Source organism: Moschus berezovskii, chromosome 18, assembly GCF_049115385.1.
Source record: "Moschus berezovskii isolate FMDL1 chromosome 18, NW_MosBer_1.0, whole genome shotgun sequence".
In the NCBI taxonomy this organism is placed as follows: domain Eukaryota; kingdom Metazoa; phylum Chordata; class Mammalia; order Artiodactyla; family Moschidae; genus Moschus; species Moschus berezovskii.
In genome coordinates this window covers 41,984,476-42,011,340 of record NC_142477.1, presented here as the reverse complement: position 1 = coordinate 42,011,340, position 26,865 = coordinate 41,984,476, and the positions used below count along the sequence as shown (strand labels likewise).

General features: G+C 40.4%; 1 protein-coding gene across 2 annotated transcripts in view; it reads left to right on the top strand.

The window, feature by feature from the left end:
* The window catches only part of DAB2 (DAB adaptor protein 2), a 62,818-nt gene that overhangs the window by 7,676 nt on the left and 28,277 nt on the right, over nucleotides 1-26,865 (top strand). The gene's annotated exons all lie outside the window — the stretch shown is intronic.

Below are 26,865 nucleotides of genomic sequence, written 5' to 3'. Positions count from 1 at the left end.
TTAATCCTGATGGGAAACATACAACTTGTAGACCAAAGGGTCAGAAATTGGAATGGTACATATAGTAGGTGCCCAAATCTCCCTTCAAAGAAAATATCGCTGTGCTTTACTCCATCATCGTTGAGTGGTGGTGGTGTGATTTGGGGGTTTTGTTTTGGGATTTCTTTTTTAAACCTTTGCCTCTGAAGTCAGACATCTCAAATAAAATCCCAGCTTCAAAGTAGAAAACAAATATGTAACTGATTGAAACAGGCTCTTGTGGCCATAGGTGGTTGACAGTATGGAGATTTAGTATTGATTTCTCCCTGGACCAAGGTTCGGCTGTAGTTGAAACTTTTCAGAAGTGTTCATGTACTTGAATTGAAATGATAGTTTTATTTAATGTCCAACCTGTCTTCTGAAGGATATAGTGATGCATAGATATTTGCTTGGCTGCCTGATAACTTGTTCTTGGGGTTTTTGAATTGTCAGCTGGTCTGAAATTTTTGCTGATTGTAATTGAAATTTGGATAAAAGTATTTACATCTACTTTCTAGTGGTAACTTTAAATGGTAACTTTAAAGTTGGCATCTAAATGGTAACTCCCACTAGGGAACATGTAACTGTCAACAATTGCTTCCTACAAGAAATTTAGAGAAAATGACAACAGCTCAAGTAATATATTGTTTTATTATAATTAAATGGTACACAGTAGAGTCCAGAGAAAGGAAAGGACTCATGTGATGATGGACTTGGCTTTTAAACGAATGGTGGATCATTCGTTTAAAGATCAGCAAAGCGAGGAAGAAAAATGAGTTCTAGGCAGGAGCTCATAAGTATATCGTGCAGATATATGCCCAAAGAACACTGACTGGCCAGTCTGACCAAGAGAAAATACAAAATGACAGAGAGGTCAGAGGTGATAGATTTGAAAGTGAGAGCTGGATTGCATTGAGCTTTGGATGTCAGGCCAAGAACTTAGATCTTTATCTGCTACGCAGTAGATCTCTTTATTAAATCAGGAGAACATAATGCTGACTGAGATCAATTAACCTAGCTATCTTGGCAGTATGAATTTGAGTGGTGACTGCTCAACAGTTGAAGAAAAGCCTGTATTTCATGAAAAATCAGAAAAGTAAAGATTTTAATATAAAGGAACAAATGGCAACTGTGTATTATCCTTCATGTTTTAAGGGCACTGCTCTTTACCAGACTGGGGATGGAGGGGTAGGGGTAGGGTTGGGGCTAGAAAAGTAGGATAAATAATTCCCTGACCTCAAGATTTCACTGAATTAGGGGAAGATTTCTACATGGGTCAGAGGGCAACAATAGGTCAAGTGTAGAGAAATGGTAGGGCTAGTGAGAGGTCAGTGAAGACCTCAGACAGTATGTCTTTTTTGTTGTTGTTTTTTAATTGGAGGATAACTGTTTTACAATGTTGTATTGGTTTCTGCTATACAACATGAATCAGTCATAGTTATATATTATATACATTATAAAAATGAAGACGAGGATACATATATACATATACATGTATCCTTTTCTTCATCTCTAGTGAGTTGGCTGTTTGCGCCAGGTGGTCCGAGTATCGAAACTTCACTTTCAGCATCAGTCTTCCCAATGATTATTCAGGGTTGATTTCTTTTAGGATTGACTGATTTGATCTCCTTGTAGTCTAAGGAACTCTCAAGAGTCTTCTCCAGCACCATAGTTCAAAAGCATCAATTCTTCAGTGCTCAGCCTTCATTATGGTCTAACTCTCACATCTGTACATGATTATTGGAAAAACCATAGCTTTGACTATACTGACCTTTTATCAGCAAAGTGATGTCTCTGATTTTTGGGAGTGGCAGAGGGTGAGATGGTTAGATAGCATTACCAATTCAATGGACATGAATTTGAGCAAACTCTGTCGTGCTGCAGTTCACGGGGTTGCAAAGAGTCAAACAGGACTTATTGACTGAACAACAAACAGCCCCTTCCTCTGAACCTCCCTCCAGCCCCACCACCCTCCCATCCCTCTAGGTAATCACAGTGCCAAGCTGGGCTCCTTGTATTATATAGCAGCTTCCCACTAGTTATCTATTGTACATGGTAGACACGTCTTGGATGGACTTTGAATGATGGGTAGGGATAAAAGTAGGTGAAGGCAGCAAATGCTACAGTCTAGGGAGGTAATAAGAGAAGGCATTGTGTGTGTGTCCATGGTAAATGGAAGCAATCAGCCTCTCCAGGGAACAGATGGCTATGTATATACTTAGTGTGCATTCTAATTATGCAAGGCTTTGAATCTCAGGTTGACTTTGAATGGAAGAATTGAACAGTGATGCCTGATTAATACAAAATCAGGAAACCTTAAGGTCTGATAGGGCACCACTACAAGAATTCAACCATGAAAATATGTCAGGGACAACTAAAGTCTCTTACAATTTAGATTCTCATTGGATCCTTTTGAGAAGATGAAAGGTAGAATTCACCCCACAAAGAGCTTCATATTCTAATATTATGAAATACCTGTACTATCTGTATCAGTTCAGTTCAGTTCATTTCAGTCACTCAGTCATGTCCGACTCTTTGCAACCCCATGGACCGCAGCACGCCAGGCTTTCCTGTCCATCACCAACTTCTGGAACCTGCTCAAACTCATGTCCATTGAGTTGGTGATGCCATCCAACCATCTCATCCTCTGTTGTCCCCTTCTCCTCCCACCTTCAACCTTTCCCAGCATCAGGGTCTTTTCCAATGAGTCAGTTCTTCACATCAGGTGGCCAAAGTATTAGAGTTTCAGCTTCAGCATCAGTCCTTCCAGTGAACATTCAGGACTGATTTCCTTTAGGATTGACCAGTTTGATCTCCTTGCAGTCCAAGGGACTTTCATGAGTCTTCTCCAACACCACAGTTCAAAAGCATCAATTCTTTGGTGCTTAACTTTCTTTATAGTCCAACTCTCACATCCATACATGACTACTTGAAAAACATAGTACTGTGTGTATAAAAAATATCAAGAGCACTGTGTTAAGAGTTGGCTAATTTTGAGGAGCAAGGTATGTGACACAAGGTAGTACACCTTTTTTGGAAGCAGGAATTCAGAATGGCGATGAGGAAAGATTGGGGAGGGATGCCAGAAGTAAGTAAAAAAACAAATTCAATTTTTGGTGGAGAGGAAGGAGAGATGAAAATGAAGAGCAATTATGGAAAAAGAGGGCCAGAAGTGTGCCACATTCAGTAGATATGTGAACGGTCTAAGATACAATCTCAGTTTCATTGTGGATCTTTTAGGTATATCCATGAACAAAAGAAAATCTGTACTTCTGTTTCCAGATAGTGTGTAGAGACACAAATGTTCGGCTTTCCATACAAGAACTCTATAATACTATAATAGAAACAATGGATGCAACTGTGCAGTGCTTTAGGATCCAGATTCTTATATTTCATTCAGCCAGCACTTGTTGAGGGCCTTGCTATTCAGGGTGATGGTAAGCCATTTTCCTTTTTAAGAAAAAAAAAATTATTTATTTTTAATTGAAGAATGATTGCCTTACAGTACTGTATTCATTTCTAGAATACATCAACATGAGTCAGCTGTAGGTTTACCCATGTCCCCTCCCACTTGAACATCCCTCTCACTTCCCTCCGCTTTTCACTTCTCTAGGTTGTTACCAAGCCCTGGTTTGAATTCCCTGAGTCGTACTAAAGCCATTTTCTTGATGAAGTCTGACCTTAACCAAATGTTACCTAATATTCTCTTGCTAATCCTCTTGTAAATGAAGTAGTGCTCTTTAAAGAACCAAAGATACTAGTAGGGACCCATGGTTATATTTTCAAAATATTGATTCATTTACATCCACAGTTCAGTTGTTTAGCCTGATCTGAAAGTGACACTGTTGTACTCTTAGAAAAATCTTTTAATTAAGAGTGCCACAGACTATTTTTGGTTCTAGAATATAGTGGTTTGTGTCATCTCTGAATTGCTTGTGCTCCTGAAGTGACAAAATTGCTGTCAAGGGAGCATGGTGTTTCTTTCCCATGTTTATGAAAACAGTGTTGATTCAGGGTTCTAGTTTTAAGATAACTTTGCAGGAAACATTGTCCTGCACAGTCCTTAATGATCTAACATATCACAAGATTTCTGCCCCCACTGGCTCTGTCACAGAGATGCAATATTGTGTTCCAGATTGCAGTATTATTATAGTGAAAAGTGTTAGTTGCTCAGTTGTGTCCCGACTCTTTGGGACCCCGTGGACTATAGCTCATCAGGCTCCTCTGTCCTTGGAATTCTGTAGGCAAGAATACTGGAGTGGGTAGCCATTCTTTTCCTTCAGCTGATCTTCCTGTCCCAAGGATTGAACCGAGGTCTCCTGCATTGCAGGCAGATTCTTTACTATCCAAGCCACCAAGGAAGCCCAATATTGTTATAGAATATTCCCAAATATTCAATGCAAATATCCCCTATCTAATTAATGTTTTAAGTAAATGTCATCATTTTAAAAATCTTGAAAAGGATCCTTATACTCTTAGACAAAATTTTCATCTTTCCATGGTCAATATTTAAAAGAGAGCAATTTATAAAATTCCTTGAAGTAGTCTAATTTTACCTTCTTTTACTAAATGTTGTTAATGGCAGTGAAACTTTATAGCCTAATTGGAAATATTTCATCTGAAATACTCAGCCTACTTTACATGCTTATTTTCTCTTCCCTGCCTACACTGTAAGCCCCTTGAGAGTAGATACCGTATCTATTTTTGTCACTGTATATATAGCATAGTACAGTGCTTAGTACATAGCAGGTGTTCAGTAAACATTCACCAGGTGAATGAGTGACTCAACTACTCATCTGCAACATTATTTGGAATTTATTATAAATTGAGCAGAATGGGGAGCTTCAGCTTGCCTTATCTTTGGAACAAGCAAAATAGTTTTGAGTCTTTTTTTTAATTTTAAGGTTATTTATAATGAGCAATATCCCTAGGTTCCTCTAAGTTATATCAGTGCAGAGCCTGAGAAAGGCTAACAAGCTGTTACTGAAATTTAACAGACAGTGTAGTCTTTTCAAGTCCTCAGTTTAACTTCTACCACTGGAATGTTCATCATGGCCCTCAAATCTATCTGACCCCATGAACATGATCCCTGGCTGATAATAATCATAGTGGTGAATAGTTCTCAACCTGGTATTTCCTCCAAGGACAGCTTCTTAGCCTTCTCCTGTTTCTCCTTTTAAAAGCATCCACCAAACTATTTACTAAAGAACTAATAAAAATTGAGAAAAATAAATGAAACCTTTGGCTCAGTACTGGATAATTAAGGTTATCCCTTTCACAGCACAATTTCTGCTCAAATCAAGGAAAGCTGGGTTTTAATTTGTGTGTGCAACTATATTACAGGTAAAGATTTGATATCCATTAGGTTCTTTAAATGATGACTTTGGTCTCTACAGAGACCTCGGTGGATCTGAGGAAACCAATCTGGAAATTGGCATTAGGCCATACTCTGACCAACTTTAAAAATCCTAGCATAGGAGTTTTATCAAGCCATGCTGCTGCTGCTGCTGCTAAGTCACTTCAGTCGTGTCCGACTCTGTGTGACCCCATAGACGGCAGCCCACCAGGCTCCCCCGTCCCTGGGATTCTCCAGGCAAGAACACTGGAGTGGGTTGCCATTTCCTTCTCCATAGTGAGCGTTTATTCAGAACTTTCTGTTCATTTGTTTTAATGTATCAGGAGCTTTCCTCAGCACCTTTGGATAAGTAAACATCAGTTAATGAAGTCTAAGATGACAATATGGAAAGCTTACTGTGGGCAGCATTTCACATGCTTCCAGAGATGTTCAAGTTCCATTTGTAGGTTCCTTTAGCTTTTGAGTTTAATTTCAGGTGACTGATCCTAGAGTAGCTTCATGATTCTGTCTTTAGCCCAACTTAGACTGTAGATTTGCCTACATTTTAAATATTGCTATCTGACAAATTAGGACTTCTCTAAGGAATTTCATTTTAGAAATACAGAAAGGCACATGTCACCCTAATATCACTATTCTAAACCTATTAGAAGCAGAAATCTGTCTCTCACCCTACTGTCACTCTTCTCAGCCAGCATTTCCTTGGTATTGATCCTTCTAGTCTCCCAGTAGTTTTATAGAGAAGCATGTACACAATGGGAAAATGCTATATATTCTGCTTTAAACAAGGAGCTATAATGGCATGACTGCTTCAGTCCACAGTTGCCTTTTACAAAAGTTGTCCCTTTAGGTGCTCAAATTTCTAATATCACTTTACTTACATAGTTCAGTTCAGTTCAGTTCAGTCGCTCAGTCGTGTCCGACTCTCTGCAACCCCATGAATCACAGCACTCCAGGGCTCCCTGTCCATCACCAACTCCTGCAGTTCACTCAAACTCATGTCCGAGTCGGTGATGCCATCCAGCCATCTCATTCTCTGTCATCCCCGTCTCACATGAGGTGGTCAAAGGATTGGAGTTTCAGCTTTAGCATCAGTCCTTCCAATGAACACCCAGAACTGATCTCCTTTAGAATGGACTGGTTTGACCTCCTTGCAGTCCAAGGGACTCTCAAGAGTCTTCTCCAGCACCATAGTTCAAAAGCATCAATTCTTCAGCGATCAGCTTTCTTAACAGTCCAACTCTCACATCCATACATGACCACGGGAAAAACCATAGCCTTGACTAGACGGACCTTGGTTGGCAAAGTAATGTCTCTGCTTTTTAATATACTATCTAGGTTGGTCATAACTTTCCTTCCAAGGAGTAAGCGTCTTTTCATTTCATGGCTGCAATCAGCATCTGCAGTGATTTTGGAGCCCCCCAAAATAAAGTCTGACACTGTTTCCACTGTTTTTCCATCTATTTCCCATGAAGTGATAGGACCAGATGCCATGATCTTCGTTTTCTGAATGTTGAGCTTCAAGCCAAACTTTTCACTCTCCTCTTTCACTTTCATCAAGAGGCCTTTGAGTTCCTCTTCACTTTCTGCCATAACGGTGGTGTCATCTGCATATCTGAGGTTATTGATATTTCTCCCAGAAATCTTGATTCCAGCTTGTGCTTCTTCCAGCCCAGCGTTCCTCATGATGTACTCTGCATATAAGTTAAATAAACAGGCTGACAATATACAACCTTGACGTACTCCTTTTCCTATTTGGAACCAGTCTGTTGTTCCATGTCCAGTTCTAACTGTTGCTTCCTGACCTGCATATAGGTTTCTCAAGAGGCAGGTCAGGTGGTCTGGTATTCCCATCTCTTTCAGAATGTTCCACAGTTTATTGTGATCCACACAGTCAAAGGCTTTGGAATAGTCAATGAAGCAGCAATAGATATTTTTCTGGAACTTTCTTGCTTTCTCCATGATCCAGCAGATGTTGGCAATTTGATCTCTGGTGCCTCTGCCTTTTCTAAAACCTGCTTGAATATCTGGAAGTTCACAGTTCACATATTGCTGAAGCCTGGCTTGGAAAATTTTGAGCATGACTTTACTAGCGTGTGAGATGAGTGCAATTGCATGGTAGCTTGAGCATTCTTTGGCATTCCCTTTCTTTGGGATTGGAATGAAGACTGACCTTCATTCCAATAATTGACTTACATAAATTATTATAAAACTGACATGAGACTTCTTCTTTTAGGTTTTAGAATGAAAGTTATAAGACATATTGCCCCCCCTTGTTTTTTTAAAGCCATCTTTAGGACACACTGTTTATTTGAAGTTTGAGGGTCCCCAATCATCTTAGTTTGATAAGATACTGCTACTGCTAAGTCACTTCAGTCGTGTCCAACTCTGTGCGACCCCATAGATGGTAGCCCACCAGGCTCTGCCGTCTCTGGGATTCTCCAGGCAAGAACACTGGAGTGGGCTGCCATTTCCTTCTCCATTGATAAGATGGGATAACCTTGAATCTGACATTTAAGATTGTTAGACCTTAACCTTTCAATTAAAAGGCTTTGTTTCCAAAAGATAAGCCACATAAGTAAATGAAAAAAACCGGCAGTGTTGAATCACTCAAAATGGCAAGCTCATGCAACTCGCCTACTACAAAGCTATCTGGCTCTTTGATTCCATGGCTCCATACACAGACTTGTCACCACCTCGACCTCCACACCATTGCTCAAAATCTACAAGTCTTCTCAGTACCGTCTAGACAAAAGAGAGTTCTGTAAACCCACTCTAATCCAGTCTGACCCACTTTTCAACCTTTTTTTCATAATATAACCCAGCGTGGGTCCAGCATTCTAGCCAGGATGACATAAATAGCCTTTTCTCATTGCTGTCACTTCCTCTTTCCCAAGTGTCTTATCTGGCTAACATTCATTCCACCTATCAGAAGAGCTACAAAAATTCTCTCTTTTTGCCTGTATTGTTCTAAAACAAAGAAATTCAGAGCATAGATATTAGACGCATGTGACTTTCTGGGAGCTGACTGATTTCTGTACTTCAGCATCCACGCTTGTCAAATAGAAATGACAATACTTTCTTCTAGGACTAAAGAAGAGATACATAGCCTCACACTGGGCAAGTAATAAATATTCAATAAATTTAATGTTTAAAAATGTGGTATTCCTTCTGTGTTTCTAAAAAACCTATTAAAGCCATCCCTAACCCAGAACTCCCAACCTACTTTACTCTGCTGTCTTTTTCCAGACCACCTGCCAGCTTCTGAAACCCATAGTCCATTTATGGGTTTCCAGTGCTAGAGTGTAAACCCCATAAGGTAAAAAGGAATGAATTTGAGTCAGTTCTAATGAAGCAGATGACCCTAGAACCTATTATACAGAGTGAAGTAAATCAAAAAGAGAAAAACAAATATTGTATTATTAATGCATATACGTAGAGTCTAGAAAGATGGTACTGATGAACCCATTTGCAGGTCAGCGATGGAGACTCAGACAGAGAGAACGGACTGTGTACACAGCAGCGGGAAGGAGAGCGTGGGAAGAATTGACAGAGTAGCACTGAAGCATATACCTTACCACATACAAGATAGATTGCCAGTGGGAATGTGCTGTATAACTCAAGGAGCTCATCACAGTACTCGGACAATCTAGAGGGGTGGGATGGGATGGGAGGTGAGAGGGAGGTTCAAGAGGGAGGGGACAGATGTAAACCTATGGCTGATTCATGTAGATGTATGGCAGAAGCCAACACAATAGTGTAAAGCAATTATCCTCCAATTAAAAATAAATTTAATAAATAAACTCTATAAGGGAATAGATCTTTATTTCACTCACTGATGTATCTCAACTGCTAGAAGAGTGCCTGGCACATAGTAGGGATGTAGATTTATTATGTGAATTAATTGGTTGGCACTAATCACTGGCATTCAGGGGTTAACTTTGTTTCCAGGCTCTAAATCGTAATGGCCTTGAGCAGGTACAGTTCAGTTCAGTTCAGTCACTCAATCGTGTCCGACTCTCCGTGACCCCATGAATCACAGCACACCAGGCCTCCCTGTCCATCACCAACTCCTGGAGTTCACTCAAACTCATGTCCACAGAGTCGGTGATGCCATCCAGCCATCTCATCCTCTGCCGTCCCCTTCTCCTCCCGCCCCCAACCTTTCCCAGCATCAGAGTCTTTTCCAGTGAGTCAACTCGTCACATGAGGTAGCCAAAATATTGCAGTTTCAGCTTTAGCATCAGTCCTTCCAATGAACACCCAGGATTGATCTCCTTTAGAATAGACTGGTTGGATCTCCTTGCAGTCCAAGGGACTCTCAAGAGTCTTCTCCAGCACCACAGTTCAAAAGCATCAATTCTTCGGCGATCAGCTTTCTTCACAGTCTAACTCTCACATCCGTACATGACCACGGGAAAAACCACAGCCTTGACTAGACGGACCTTGGTTGGCAAAGTAATGTCACTGCTTTTTAATATGCTATCAAGATTGGTCATAAGTTTCCTTCCAAGGAGTAAGCGTCTTTTAATTTCCTGGCTGCAATCAGCATCTGCAGTGATTTTGGAGCCCCCAAAAATAAAGTCCGACACTGTTTTCACTGTTTCCCCATCTATTTCCTATGAAGTGATGGGACCAGATGCCATGATCTTTGTTTTCTGAATGTTGAGCTTCAAGCCAACCTTTTCACTCTCCTCTTTCACTCTCATCAAGAGGCTTTTGAGTTCCTCTTTACTTTCTGCCATAAGGGTAGTGTCATCTGCATATCTGAGGTTATTGATATTTCTCCTGGAAATCTTGATTCCAGCTTGTGCCTCTTCCAGCCCAGCGTTCCTCATGATGTACTCTGCATATAAGTTAAATAAGCAAGGTGACAATATACAGCCTTGACGTACTCCTTTTCCTATTTGGAACAATCACTAAACCCTTATGCTTTCAACAATAGCAAAAAAAATAAAAATAAAGCTGCTTGTATTTGAAGGCCTTTTGAATTTTCTAGTAGCACGGCTTCAGAACAAAATCTAAGGTAGCCAATGATTTACCATCTGTAGAGTCACACTGACTAAGCACAATGCTCTTAAGAGTCAACAGGGGTGGCATTTGACTCTTAAGAGAATTTCTCAGTTGAAGATGAAAATGTAGAATGAAATTTCAGTTAGAGAACCTCAACTCTGGAGAGAATGGCCAGATTTTTATTCACATCCTACTTGTGGTGAAAGTGAAAGTCGCTCAGTCGTGTCCAGCTCTTTGCAACCGTGTGAACTATACAGTCCATGGAATTCTCCAGGCCAGAATACTGGAGTGGGTACCCTTTCCCTTCTCCAGGGGAATCTTCCCAACCCAGGGATTAAACCATGGTCTCCCGCATTGCAGGTGGATTCTTTACCAACTGAGTTGACAATTAATCTTAAAAGTAAAACTTTGCTTATCTTAGAGAGACTAAGAAAGCATGCTATTGTTGTTCCTCTCAACTGTTTTCTTTGGTGACACTCGCTGTCTACATGCTTCTAAACATTCTGGTTTTTAAAGAGATTACAACTGTATTACAAACTAATATATATAAAATAGATAAACATCAAGGTCCTACTATAGAGCACAGGGAACTATATTCAATATCCTATAATTATCCATAATGGAAAAGAAAAAATTAAACCTATAAATATATTTCTAATTTCAAGTTTTACTGCAGTAGAAGACATCATTGGATTATAGAAAAGCTTGATCATTGGTTTTTTTAAAGAACTTGTCTTAACCTCCTTGTGTACAATATTGAGTCTTTTTAATAAAGATTGGATTAGGAACTTAATAGTGGCTTTCAAAGACTTGTCTTTGCACAGGGCTATAGAGTTCGGCTAAGGAAACAAATGATCTAATTGCATTCTCTCATGCTAAAAATGCCTGCATAATGAGACTGGAAAATAGCAGATGCCACTGTGGAGTGACTCTAAAGCTTCAAGGACCAACTAAAGTTCCTTTTATTTAATGACCATATATAATAAGGATCATAAAGAGAAGCTACAAATGGAGTCTCTTTCTAATCACTTATATCCATTCATGTTTTCCTTAAGTGATGGTGGTGGTTTAGTAGCTAAGTCGTGTCCGACTCTTGTAATCCCACGGACTCTAGCCCGCCAGGCTCCTCTGTCCATGGAATTCTCCAGGCAAAAATACTGGAGTGGGTTGCCATTTCCTTCCCCATTTCCTTAAGTATTTAAACGTCAATTGCCTAGCAAACACAATTTTGCCGCAGGTCATTAATGGTTCAGATGGCAGATGAGATTGCTCTAAATGCTAATGAAACCACTTGCTCAGTGAATCGTTGATGTTGACAGTGAAGACTAATCAGAAACCTTTTGGTAGTTGAATATAAATATGATATCTCATAATGGGTCAGAAGGTTTCAGTGGAAGCCCAGCAAAGTGGCTGGTGATAAGGAAACATGTCCACTAGTTCGTGCATGCATATTATGTCGCTTTAGTCATGTCCAACTCTTTCCAGCCCTGTGGATTGTAGCCTGCCAGGCTCCTCTGTCCATAGGATTCTCTAGGCAAGAATATTAGAGTGGGTCACCATGCCCTCCTCCAGGGAATCTTCCCAACCCAGGGATCAAAGCCACATCTCTTACATCTCCTGCATTGGCAGGTGGATTCTTTACCACTAGGACCACTTGGGAAGCTCTCCTAGCTCTAGTCTACCTGCTCATCTCATGCTAAATCTGTAGAGCTGTGTGGCACACCTACGATTTGTCATCCTAAGAAGGCAATGAAAACCAACAGGGATGGTGTACATGTAATAGGCCTGGGAGAAGGGAGGATTCCCATCTCATCAGCTTATTCTGGGAAAGTCTTCCCATAGTAAATTAAATTTATGACCAATTATTTGCCTTAAAGTCAAGGCTTGACCACGAGGTGATACTTGGTAACTATGAGTGCTAGACAGATTATAAATGGTAACTTAATGCAAAGGGCAAATGTTCAACACAATTTCTTTTTTAAAAAATTTTATTGAAATATACTTCATTTACAGTATTGTGTTAATTTCTTACAATTTGTAGTCAAAGCTCTGAAAACTAGAAAATAGATACAGTTTACAGGCTTTTAGCACAATATAGTTCTCCCACTATTAAGTCAAATTCATTTAATTGGAAAGGAATAGAGGGTTACCCAGTATTAGATTCACACTATCTTAAGCTGCAGATGAATAACACATTTTAACAGACACAGAGACAGATCTAATAAATGTTTTTATAGTCCAGAAAGCCAGGAAAAGTATATAGATACTATATACTTTTATATACTACTATATAAATTTATCATTTCAAATATGTTAAGCTCTTTGGGAAGTAGCAATTCCTTTGCTTCTATATGAATTGATGGTTTATTTAGTTAATGCATTTATTGCCTTTATAAAATTTTTAAAGCAATGTCTTTATTTTTTACTGTTCTGTGTCTTCATTGCTGCAAGGGCTTTTCCCCAGTTGTGGCAAGTGAGGGTTACTCTCTAGCTGTGGTGTACAGGCTTCTCTTGTTGCAGAGCACAGGCTCTCGGGTTCATGGGCTTCAGAAGCTGCGGCCTAGGACTCAGAAGTTGCAGGTCTCTGGCTGCAGAGCACAGGCTCAGCAGTTACGGCACATGGTGCCACAGTGGCTCAGTGGCTATGCCACAACATGTGGAATCTTCCTGGATCAGGGGTCTCACCTGTGTCTCCTGCATTGGCAGGCAGATTCTTTATCATTGAGCCACCAGGGAAGGCCCATTAGATACGCAAACTATGCTGTTTAATCAGGCTAATAGTATAGGTTTATAGGAAACAACATACTGCATTGAATATTACTTCATGTAAATATAAAGTTAAGACATTGATTACTTCTTCGATCTTGCAGAAAATATCTAGATCAACAGTAAAAAACAATCATGTTGGAACTGGACAAGAAAAATATCATTTTTCTAGGCTCCTCACAAAGTCATTGGTTACTGCCATCTAAGGAACTTATCTTTTGAAAAAGAGAAAATAGTGAATGAAATATTCAGGACTTGAGACTTTGAAAATACGTATAATGACATAACCAGGACAATTTTCTTAAGTAACTCATTTTTATGCAGCTGGCACAAATTTGTCATTCCCTCCCCACCCACCAAGCTCTGGGATGATTTTAATATTAGAAGAGATGACTTAAGAAAACAATCCAGTGGACTATATGTGTTAGAAAATCTTCAAAGTCACTCTTTAAATCCCAGGTAAACTTTTCCACATCTGTACAGATTAAGATGATACTTGAGATCTTTCCTTGTATTCCTTGATTGTTACAACCAAGAAAACCAGTAACCTATATCTTCATTTTCTAACAACTCTTAACTTAGTTCACTGAAACACCACCTTCATTTTAACTTAATTTGCAGAAGTCACTTAAATGATTACCAAATGTGGAATAGAAATTGACTTCCTGGAAACTTTTTTAGATTATTAACATTTAATGTTTGGAATATATAGGAGTGGCTTTTACCTAAAGGCTTTTGTAGGTATAAGTATCCATGAATTACTCTTCCCAACTTATGAATTATGCATCAGGATTTCTAAGGTAGATGCCTAGAAATGTTTGTGGAAGGGAGGACCAGTTAATGGTGACAACTTACCTAATAGTAACAGGTTTAATTTGGTTGCTTTCACATGGATTTATGTATAGAATTCATGAAGCAAAGTGTCTCACATACTTAGACTTTAGAAGTGAAAGTCTGTTAGTAAGTGGTAGATTTTTTTTCTTGTAATTGGAACTTCCTGTGCTCATCTGTCTCTGCAGTGAATGAACCATATACACATATTTTGATACTTGGAACACTTTATTACATACATTGTTCAATGTAGTTGCTTCAACTGCCCAGCAATTAAAATCCCAAAACTGTTTTGTTTAGCATGAGTTAGTGTGCTGCTGTTTAGAATTTTTCCACCCCTTAGTTTAAAAATACATTGGTTTATCCCCATACACTTATTTGGTCCAATACCATTTCCCAAAAGATGAGGGAATAATGATGGAGTCTGAACTTTAGTTCAAGGATGCTTGCGCATTTCCACTACTTCCTCCATCTCACTCTGCAGCAACTTAGAATATCTGTGAGCTCATAAGTTCAAAGCAGGTGGTCTAGCTATTTCAGACCATTTTTAGAACCTGTCACCTAAATTTTCAACACTTGAGTAGTATTAATATATCATTGCAAGAAGCAAGAAAGCAAGTTGGTAGATTCACCTTTCTGCCTATCTAACAGAACCTGCAATTACCTAGGGATTTCTTATCTGTTAACTTAGCTAATTTGGCCAGTAACCAAGAAGTAAGCAAATGAGTGTAAATGCATATTTCTTCCAGATGAGTTCCCCTGACCTTTTAGATTTCATTCTGATGACTTCCTAACCTTCAGCAAGGTAGATCACTGATGTTGGGAGAGGAGAGGGCTGGTTATCAGGTTGCTGTTTCTCTGTCAACCTGAAATTCAACAAATATTAATAGATAGAAAATTCCTTTTTATTTTTAAATGACTCATTTTTCCTTTATCTTATTTAAAAGCAATCAAATCTTCCTAAGGGAAATCAGCTAAATCATGAAGCACCACCCTTAGAGTGACAACTGATCTATTGAGTATACAGTAAATAGTTAACAATAAGTTAACTTACTGAATCACACTAAGCTATATACCTGATACTAACACCACATTTTAAATCAACTATACGACAACAAATAAAATAATGTAAAAAGTGGTGCATTCATATATGCATCAAATGATATGCAGTAGAACGTTCACAGAAACACAATTCATAACAGCTCCAAATTGGATAACATTTGTGGTATATTCATTTAATGAGATATGTGATAATGATAATGAACAAGATACAACATAGCTGGAACTTCATAAATATTATGTTGAGTAAAATAAAGCAGATGCAGAAGCAAAAAAAAAAAAGTAAATAAAATATAGGTGCTTCTAAATAATGTATTTTTTATTGAATTCTTCTAACATCCAAGATGACTCCTCTAACTTTCAAGGTGACTGTTGTAATGGCACTCAAGTAGAAAGTGGGACCTGTTTAACAATTAAGATTTATGTGTACAAGCATCATAGGTGAAATCGCAGAGGGGCTCAAACATATAAACCATGTATCCTGAGATCCATGTGCTAGGTGTACTACATGGCTGGGCTGGATTCATTCAGGATTACTTCATTTGGGAACGAGAAAGCACAACTTGATGCTGTGTGTTCTAGGAAACAAACTGCTAAGTTTCATCTGTATGATTTATTTAAAAACTAGCTTGAAATTAGGATGAGGGATGAGTTTTGTTAAATGAAATTGGGAAGGATAGATATGAGAACAGTGAAGTATTTACTGGTCAATTGGGGAAAGTATACATAGATATGCAGGAAGATTACTGAAGAAGGTGTGAATAGTGTTAGTGTATTGGCTTAGAAATCAAATGTACAATAGTCCTTTTCCCTTGTTCTGATTTATTAGTATTTTGACTATATTTTCTTGCAAGGGACAAGCATAGTATCCACTCTACATTTAGGTGCCAAATTCAAAGTAAAAATCATATGTTTCTGTAATTTTGTACCAGCTCCATAATGCTTCTCAAATCACTGCCCCAGAGGCCCTGCATTAGAATTCCAGAGGCTTCCATGTTAGTAGTTTGGTCCTTAAAAACAAAAAACAAAACCTTAAAAATATTTCATAGATTGTTTATTCTCTATTCTAAAGAGAGTGTTATACTCTCTTCCTTTGCCTTTAGGATGGGAGGGAAGCAGAATGAAATATAGTATCCTTTACTATCTAATAGTATGAAGTAGAGTTCTTCTGAATTCAGATTTTTAAACTGCAGCTCGGTGTCCCCAGCCTTACAACAGCACCCAGGACGAGTTACTGTGCTACCACGACACCGTGATGACTTTTGTCCCTGAAGCAAGTGCGCTGGTGACTGAGGCAGGGGCTGCCGTCTCTGGTCCCGCCAGGCTGTCCCAGGGTCGGGGGAGAAGTGCTCTGCAGGGCTCTATCATGTCCCCACAGGCCCTCAAGTCACACAGCTCTTTCAGTGTGCTCATACGTATCACCCATCAGCCAGGGTATTGTGTGTTCAAAAGTCTCTTCAGTCATGACCCTATGGACTGTGGCCCGCCGGGCTCCTCTGTCCACAGGATTCTCCAGGCAAGAATACTGGAGTGGATTGCCATGCCCTCCTCCAGGGGATCTCCCCGACCCAGGAAGATCTCTTATGTCTCCTGCATTGGGAGGTGGGTTCTTTACCACTAGCGCCACCTGAACCAGGGTACTGAAGCCTGCCAGCATGTCTTCTTGACTGGGTTAGCTCGGGACCCTGACACTTGAGTCCAGTCTCTTTTGAAGGCTGGGGTGGGGGAGAGGGGGCGTTGCACTGGGTCTTCACTGCTGTGCTTTCTCGAGCTGTAGCGAGCATGGGCTACTCTCCGTTGTGGCGCACAGGCTTCTCATTGTGGTGGCTTCCCCTGTGGAGCACGGACTCCAGGCACGAAGGCTTCGGCAGTTGCAGCGTTTGGTTTCCGTAACTATGGCCTGCGGCTCTGGGACGCGTGGGCATCAGTAGTTGGGGCACACTGATTCAGTTGCCTTGAGGCATGCGGAATCTTCCCAGAGCAGGGATCAAACCCGTGTCCCCTGCATTGGCAGGTGGATCCCCATCCACAGTGTCACCAGGAAAAGTCCTGAGCCCTGGGCTTGAATCTCGCCTTCTTATTTTTTATCTGTTCCTCAGACATAAGGAGCTCTCCCTCCCATATCTCCCTCCACATTCCCACTCCACGTTGGACCACTTTAATCCACTGGCCATTTCCCAGATATGTCTTACCTTGATAAACAAATTTGCCTACTAAGTTGCCAACTACCTCTGAGCCTAAAGCCCAAGGTGTATGGAGAAGTGTAGCCTTTGTTTCCAAGCCCCTCCTACCCCCTCAAAAGGCATAATTTCCTTTCCTCTAGAACAATGGATTCCTAAGTGGCGCTAGTGGTAAAGAACCCACCTCCCAATGTAGGAGACATAAGAGATCTTCCTGGGTCAGGGAGATCCCCTGGAGGAGGGCATGGCAATCCACTCAAGTATTATTGCCTGGAGAATCCCTTTCCTTAGAAATAATGAGAATCACTCATGGCTCCTTCCATAGGTGATTCGTTATCTCTCTAATAGAGAAGCAGCTAATAAGGTGGTTCAAGATGGTGCTTAATGAACCATCTATGAACCTGACTCAAGGATGCAGTCATTACCTCTTCCCCACATAGCTCCTGAGGCATGAGTAAAAGGAGATGTTAACGTTGAGACAGGTATACTCTATAAGGTCAGTTAATCCAATCCTAAGCATCATGTTCCGTATTCACAAAAACTACATGGTCCATAGACCACAGAGATATTCCAACAGTACCTTCTTTCCTAGAGTTTGACTAAGTGTAAGGAGAGATTCTAGAGTCAGTTTGCTGAGCACGAGCTTATTAGCTTGTGCCCAGCTTGCACAAGTTACTCAGTGAATCTACACATTCTACCTTTTCTACAACTTAAGTAATGTGATTGTAAAATTGATCATCTACAATACTTCAGTTCATCTTGTGAGTAATTTTTAGACATTTTTAGTGAATTGGTTGCATTGCACAGTCTAGGGAATAAGCCTTCATTCAGATAATAACATATCAGATATTACATATCTGTTATTATTCAGATAATAACATTAAGCCTATTTGGGGGGCTTCTCAGATGGCACTAGTGGTAAAGAACCTGCTTGCCAATGCAGGAGACATAAGAGACTCAGGCACAGACTTTATTTTTTTGGGCTCCAAAATCACTGCGGATGCTGACTGCAGCCATGAAATTAAAAGACGCATACTCCTTGGAAGGAAAGTTATGACCAACCTAGATAGTATATTAAAAAGCAGAGACATTACATTGCCAACCAAGGTCCGTCTAGTCAAAGCTATGGTTTTTCCAGTGGTCATGTATGGATGTGAGAGTTGGACTGTGAAGAAAGCCGATCGCCGAAGAATTGATGCTTTTGAACTGTGGTGCTGGAGAAGACTCTTGAGAGTCCCTTGGACTGCAAGGAGATCCAACCAGTCCATTCTAAAGGAGATCAATCCTGGGTGTTCATTGGAAGGACTGATGCTAAAGCTGAAACTCCGATACTTTGGCCACCTCATGCGACGAGTTGACTCACTGGAAAAGACTCTGATGCTGGGAAGGATTGGGGGCGGGAGGAGAAGGGGATGACAGAGAATGAGATGGCTGGATGGCATCACCGACTCGATGGACATGAGTTTGAGTGAACTCTGGGAGTTGGTGATGGACAGGGAGACCTGGCGTGCTGTGATTCATGGGGTCGCAAAGAGTCGGACACGACTGAGCGACTGAACTGAACTGAACTGAACAATACTTCAGTTCACCTTTTGAGTAATTTTTAGACATTTTTAGTGAATTAGTTGCATTGCACAGTCTAGGTAATAGACTTTCGTTCAGATAATAACATATCAGATATTACATATCTGTTATTATTCAGATAATAACATTAAGCCTATTTTGGGGGCTTCCCAGATGACACTAATGGTAAAGAACCTGCCTGCCAATGCAGGAGACATAAGAGACTCAGGTTCAACCCCTGGGTTGGGAAGATCCCCTGGAGGAGGGCACAGCAAACCGCTCCAGTATTCTTGCCTGGAGAATCCTTTGGACAGAGGAGCCTGGAGGGCTACAGTCCTTGGGGTCACAAAAAGTCAGACACGACTGAAGTGACACATGCAAGCCTGTTTTTAAAGTCTTAAACTCTCCTAAACACTTTTATTATGATGACTGTTCTTTAGGTTCTGTTAGGAAATACTCCTAATAAAAACTTATTTTAAAAACAAAATGGGTGGAGGTGGGTACAAAATTGAGAGGTCATAATGAGTCAAGAATATTGGAAGCTGCCAACTGAAGAACTCAAACTTCCCATCAGGCTTTAGAAAAAATAACTAAAAGGCCAAGTACTGAGTAGCAGAGAATGTACTGAAATAATGTGAATTCTTTGATCTGTGAGTTGTGTCTCAAGCCTAGCCAAATACTTTCTTCCAAGCAACCAAATTAGCATTTGTGAGCTAGTTTGACCAGGTAGGACTCCAGCCACTCAGCAAAAGAGGATCTAGTGATGCCCTATCATTAGACCCCATAAACTCCTTTTTCTGTTTTGGTTCCGGAAACAATCTATTCAAGCTATTCTGCTCATGTATCTTCCTGTTCTTTGGTATATCTGTTAATTAGTTCTTGATTCAGTCTCAATATAATGGGCCTTGTATGGACTTCTTAATAATAGTTTTTTAAAAAAACAGACTCATACACTCTAAAAACAGGACACTCAAGTCTCATTTTAGGATCTAGATTTTTCCTGGTACCAACTCTTTTCTACAACCAGATGTTTAACAGTTAGACAAGTTATATATTCTTTCTTGCCCTCAGTTTCTTAATCCTTATAATAAAAGGGTATGACGAAATTATTCCCTAGGTTTCTTGCAGTTCAGTAGTCTAACCCATTTGGTATTTATTTCTTTAAGGCAACAAAGAATTGTGGAAGTTAGACTCATACCTCAAACTTGTCAGTATGTTAGAATCACCTGCGAATCTTTAAAATATATTGGTGCTTCCATCTCTTTCCGCATAGACTCCAACTTAATGGATCTGGGTGTGTCACGGACCTGGACATCTTAAGAGCTCCTCATAAAAGTTCCCCAGGGGATATGAGGTAGACCTTTTACACTGCCAGTGGTGATAATGGAGGCCTAGATTTGACCTGGACTTCATTAGAACATGCCTCTCTGGGTAACTTAATGTAGTCTTTATTCCCATAGTCCTATTCCTGTCAGATGTGTGTGTGTTAGTTGCACAGTCATGTCTGACTCTTTGTGACCCCATGGACTGTAATTCACCAGGCTTCTCTGCCCATGGGATTCTCCAAGAAAGAATACTGGAATGGGTACAGTTCCCTTCTCCAGGGGATCTTTCCAACCTAGGGATTGAACCCGGGTGTCCTGCATTACAGCAAATTCTTTACCATCAAGCCACCAGGGAAGCCCATTCCTGTCAGAACCTACCTTCCACAGTTACAAAGCCAGAGTTGGACAGGAGGTGGTTCTAGCTGCTGCTGCTGCTGCTGCTGCTAAGTCGCTTCAGTCGTGTCTGACCCTGTGCGACCCCATAGACAGCAGGCCATCAGGCTCCCCCGTCCCTGGGATTCTACTTACTAGCTATTTACTTCTTGGTCCCACTTGTTCTAAAATCATTTAAACACTTGGTGTGGAAAAGCAATGTCAACTACAACACAAGATGGACACCTGCAGTCTGCATAGTCCGTGGCTTGCTACAGTCCATGGGGTTGCAGAGAGTTGGACGTGACTGAGTGACTGAACTGAGCTGTCCATGAAACCTAGATGTGATTTAATCATAGCTGCCACCTGAGAGCTTTCTGTATTCGAGGCACTGAGGTCTCTATATCAGTTATTATTGATTTCTTATAACAACACTACAAATTATATTCCCATTTTACAGGTGAAGAAATGAATATTAGCTTGATTGACTCAAGCCGCAGAGCTAGAAGGTAGTGAAAATGTGAAAGACTTCTTAGCCTGAACTCTGACCTGCTAAACTATCTGGCCTCTTTCCCAAATTAACTGTCTGGGGAACTTTTAACTCTGGTCTGACTTGGTTTCAAAGGCTGGGAGAAGTTTTCCAGTTCAGAGCTTTCTAAGTCCTATCTTCTTGCAGCATCCTTCCCAGGGGTTACAGGCGATGATACGTGCCCTCTGTAAATGCCTAACCAGTGCATACCTCCTTGACTCGGGCACGTTTTGTTCCTGAGGCCCCTGCAGCAGCGTCAGCATTTACAAGAAAATCTCCTAAGGACTCCTTTTCAATGTGTGTTAACATAGTCTCATTTCCCCAATTAAATAGTCTGCAAAAATCTTACTGTCTGCTCAGCTTGGCCTTTGCAGGGTAGAATCAGTTTTCCTAAAAGCATGGGGATTCAAGCAGTTAAGGGAGACTAGTTTTGCACCAAATATCAGAAACTTGGCTGCATCATTTCTGGCAAGGCCCGTTATTCTCAAAAGGCTACTTTGAAGATAGTGCTGAAGGCTGTTTGCTGCCCTCTTGGACTCCGAGATGTGCCCTAGAGGTTAATATTTCACATGTCCTAGTTCAGTATCTCAGCTGAGACAAGCAAAAGGTTCCAAAGGACAAGGAAGCACACTTCTGACCCTTTCAAAGTGCTGGACACTAGCAAAGACATCGATGTTGCTTTGTCCTTGATTCTCCTTAACTCCCTTTCCTGTGTCTGTTTTATGTGGCTCTTTCTGGAAAGTTAACTGATATGTGAAAGTCCATGGGATTATGACTCTGAAAGCAGCTGGAAAAATACAGGTTAACATCAGTGGAATTTAAAAAAAGATAAGAACAGCAGCATATATAAAAGGAAAGGGAACACAGATCATGTTCAATTAAAGCCCATTAGCTAATCAGTGATTGATCTTGTGTTATTGAGTCTATTTCAGTATTCATAAGATGGAGACACAGTCTATTCACAGAGCTACCAGGACAAGTGTTCAAAGGGCTTGCTAGGTTAGGGGTTTGTACTATTCCTTTTAACATTAAAAACAGGTCCTCTATCTTTGTAGAATGGAGCCACCTTTAAATAAGTTCTTAACTCAAGTTATTCCTTTTACCAGCATTAAGTAAGTAAGTAAGTAAAGTCACTCAGTCGTGTCCGACTCTTTGCAACCCCATGGACTGTAGCCTACCAGGCTTCTCCGTCCATGGGATTCTCCAGGCAAGAATACTGGAGTGGGTTACCATTTCCTTCTCCAGGGGATCTTCCCAACCCAGGGATTGAACCCGGGTCTCCTGCATTGGAGGCAGACACTTTAACCTCTGAGCCACATTGAGACTGACCAAATTCCTATCTGCTCCGAATAATAGGTAAAAAGATAGACTGGGAGGGAGGTGGCAAACTTGTGTCATGATGTTGCTTTAGAACCCTGTCATTAGAATCGTTGCTGATGCCAATACTATTCCTCCTGATGGAAAAGGTGAGTAGGAGTAAGGAGGCACCAGCCAAATTTGTCCCTGCACAAGTGTGTCCCTATGCTCAGTGTTCCAAGGTTCTAAATACTTGCATGAATCACTTTAAGTGCTAAATAAACTAGAGCAGATTGTTTTCTAGCGCAAAGGACATAGTCATCTTAAGGTGACTCACACAGTCTTCTGGTATACATTTCTCAGAACTTTCTCAGAAACCAAAAAAACAAAAAATGTTGCAAAATGTCTCCTGATCATCGGATTCCTGTGCACTAGAAAGGGGAAGTCCCCTCATGGTTTGCATGAAGTCCAAAATCCAAGTTAGAGATCCTCACTTAAATGAAGCTCATTTTTTTTGACTTAGCATAGTTTTCATTTACAACTTTCTATTCTGTATTAGACCTTAAAAAGGGGTCAAAATATACAGTAACTTTAGATTCTCATCTGTTTTCAGATGTATCATCTTATTTCTCTTCTTGTGCTTCTAAAGAAGTAAACAGATCATTCCTGAGAGCTAGAGTAACAAACCAGCTAGGTTTAGAAGGGGTGAGGGGGCAGACCATGTGACTTTTTGATTATATTTTTGTACTTTACTAGTAATCCATGTTTAATGATAGCATCCTTGCGTGTGTTTCCTGATTAGCTTTAGGTCCTTAGTCAGAAGGACTATCCTTGTTGGTTGTCCTACACCCAGTGATTCTCCTTTAAAAATAAAAGTTAAAAATCTTTTTTACCTTACTAGAGCTTTAAAATAGATGCCTTTTTTTTTTTTTTTCAACAATACCCTAATTTGGGAAAGCAGTCACAGGAAATGGTAGGGCCTCTTCTGGTCCTCAGCTTCCTTTTTCAGGCCCAAAGCCTTCCCAAAAATCAATTCATTATAAAACCTATTACAGGTTTTATGAGCACAGTTGACAATTCTGTCGCATTGTTGGAAGGAGTATGCATTTGAATTTTAAACACTGGATTTAAGTTGATTATTCGCACAGAGGGACCTCAGTCAGGAAGCAAGACTTCCTCTGTCTCCCGCAGGTCAAATGGTAACTTGGGCATTTGGGAGGTCTGTGATGAGGGAATTTCTTTTTAAACCTGTATAGAAAGGTGAGTGTTTATCACTCTCTTATACACAAAACTGGTTTTACACTTTGGCTAAAAATTGTTCGGTAAACCTTTAATATTTCTTTATAAAGAGATTTATCTTTGAGTCTTGGAGCCTGTGGACAAAATCTACCTTCCAATCATTTCAGAGAGCACAGATAACTTTTAAATTGTATGGCCTGCAATAGAGACCTACCCTTGGCTATTACAACCCAACAGACACATCCCTTTTCTTCAAAAAATGTGCTAAGATGCTAAAGGAATGTTTTACACCTATTTTTTTCTCCCCTGCTCCTTGTAACTGCTCATCCCCAAACCATGAAAGAATATAATCAATGAATACCAAGTACCTTAAAACAATCCTAATGCTATGAATGTTGAACTTCAGGGTCTAACAAAAGGTTTTGCTGTAAAACCATGGTAGCACCACTCACTGTAGACCTCTTCCATTTTGAAAGCTGTCTCCTGACACCAGATTTAATGCCTGGTCTTGAGTTATAAGGTTGTTATGTCTTGTATCATTTTTATGACTAAACCACACACCACCATTCCCTCTCCCAAGCCCCCTCAAAATGCTTTGTGGCATTTCTCAAATTCCTTTAAAATACTCACTTTTGAATAAAATTTGCCATGTTTAATGAGCTAAGACTTTTCTTGTCAGCAATAATATCCTACAGAAAAGTATGATATTACACTTCAAAGATGGGGCAATAAATTCTTATGCCAGGTTCTTTCCTGCCAGAATTGGGCAGGAAGGAATGAAAGTCTTCAGGGACAAACAAGTAGCAGCAATGGGTAGGAAAATGAGAGATAAGGCAGCTCTGCTAATTCGAAAAGAAAAGGAGTCAAAAAGGAAAAATTCCTGAAAGAGATGAGAAATGTTGGGGTTTCTATATAAGAATGAAAGAAAAGGATATTAAAGATATGCAGGAATATGAATCAGAATAAACTCCGGAAGATAGTGAAGGACAGGGGAAGCTGGTGTACTGCAGTTAATGGCGTTACAAAGAGTCAGACACGACTTAGCGACTGACAGAAGCAACAAGGGGTAAAATATTGAATATAAAATGAAAAGTCTCGATCTTTGTCCTAAGTGCAAGAGGAACCCCAAGATTAAGTGGGAAAGCTTTACTTTAAAATTTAGAATGTCATCATTAAGAAAAAATTCAGATTATCCTAATTCAGTGAACATAAGAAGGACTGATGCTAAAGCTGAAACTCTAATATTTTGGCCACCTCATGCGACGAGTTGACTCACTGGAAAAGAGTCTGATGCTAGGAGGGATTGAGGGTAGGAGGAGAGGGGATGAGAGAGAATGAGATGGCTGGATGGCATCACCGACTCGATGGACATGAGTTTGAGTGAACTCCGGGAGTTGGTGATGGACAGGGATGCCTGGCGTGCTGTGATTCCTGGGGTCGCAAAGAGTCGGACACGACTGAGCAACTGAACGGAACTGAACTGAAGCCATAGACTGAAGCTTCAAGATTGTCATGGAAGCAAAAAAATGGGGGGAAAGGGGCTCACAAAAAGGTATAGATGTGTGATGCATGCAGTCAGATATGCTCAAAAGAATGAAAGCAAAGTAATTGGATTTGGTCAGAAGAGCCATTAGCAGTTGGAGTTGACTTTCTGAGATTAGCATTAAGATGAATAGTCCTTTGAGAGGAAGAGAGCACCAATTTTAGATGTTTAAATCATGAAGCCCTAACTGGAGGACTGCGGGATCACATGGAAGTATCTTCCTTATTTCTAAGATACGATGAGCAACTAAGAAAGGAAAGGGCCCAAGGGGAGAAGCTGAGGATGCAGGAGGATGGATGTTAATGTTTCTCCTTAGATCAGAGCTTGGTCTCACTGCCTGATGTTGTTAACATGGGGAAATATCCTCTTGATTTGAAAGAAGAACATTATTTTTGGCTTCCTGAAATTAGAAGACCAGGAATGTGACTAGGAGATTTATCACATTGCTGGAAAATAAATCTTGGAACCACTCGAAATCAACCAAGACACACACAAAAAAAACAGAGGTGTTGTATTAGTTTCCAAGGGCTGCCGTGACAAATTATCAAAACCTGGGTTACTTGAAGCAACAGGAATTTATTCTCTCATGGTCCTGGAGGCCAGAAGCCCTGAATCAGTGTGTCATCAGGGTTTATTCCTTCTGAAGGTGCTGAGAGAATTCTCATTGCACATCTGTCTCAGCCTCTGGGGGACACTGGCCATCCTGGCATTCCTGATTTGTAGATGCATCAATCCAATATCTACCTCTGTATTCACATCACATTTGCAGTGTGTCTCTGCGCTTCTAATCTCCCCTTGCCTTTCTTTTATAATGACATTTGTTATGGAATTTAGGACCCTCCCAAATCAAGGATGATCCCAACTCAAGAGCCTTCACTTGATGACAGTTATAAATAACCTTTACTCAGATACGGTCACATACAAAGGTTCAGGGGTCAGGACTTGGGTGTATCTTTTTTGGGGGGAGGTGAGGGACACTACAAGTATATAACAGAACATCGCTGTAGCCAACATGAGCTTTTCCGTATGAGACTCATCAGTGTAGCACATGAGGAACTCTGGCTTGGGGCCAGACAGCCTGGATTGGAGGCCTGGTTTTAACTCGGCAGCTGCGTTGTTTAAAACCTCTGTGCCTTGGTTTTCCTTCTGGAAAAGTGAAATAATACTGCATCATACTACTCACAGGGTTACCATGAGTATTCTGGACTTAATGCAGTTAAAGGGCTAATAGTGCCTGCCCCCAACTAAGTCATGGGTAAATAGGACTTCAAGTCCCCTAATGTTGTTACCTGTAAATAGGCTGTCTCCCCAGGAACCTACCAGTCAGGTGTCTTTAAGCAAAATCAACTATTAAATCTTCAAATGCAATAATTTAGATAACATTAGCCATGCATAGATTTTATGTCTGTGTGTGTGTATGTGTTTCAAAAGACTATTAAGATTGCAAAGAATGAAACTAGCTTTTGGGTTGAGACTAGTGGGCGAGCCCAGAAGTGATCTTCACAGGATTACACACTGTGAGTAGCTTTTCTCTGCCTTTTGCCTTCAGTTCACATAGAAAGTTAACCTAGCTCTCTCTGGTACGGTATAGAAATGTTCACTCATGAGAGGTGAAAGAACATTTTGAGATGTTAACTCACTTCTGTGTGCTTACAGTGACTTTGCTTTTTGTTTTACCTGCTGTGATATATGGGGGAGATTTATGGAGAACATACTAAACTGTTTTGAGGGCCCCACACCCCTGTGTGTGCTTAGTTGTATCCGACTCTTTGCAACCC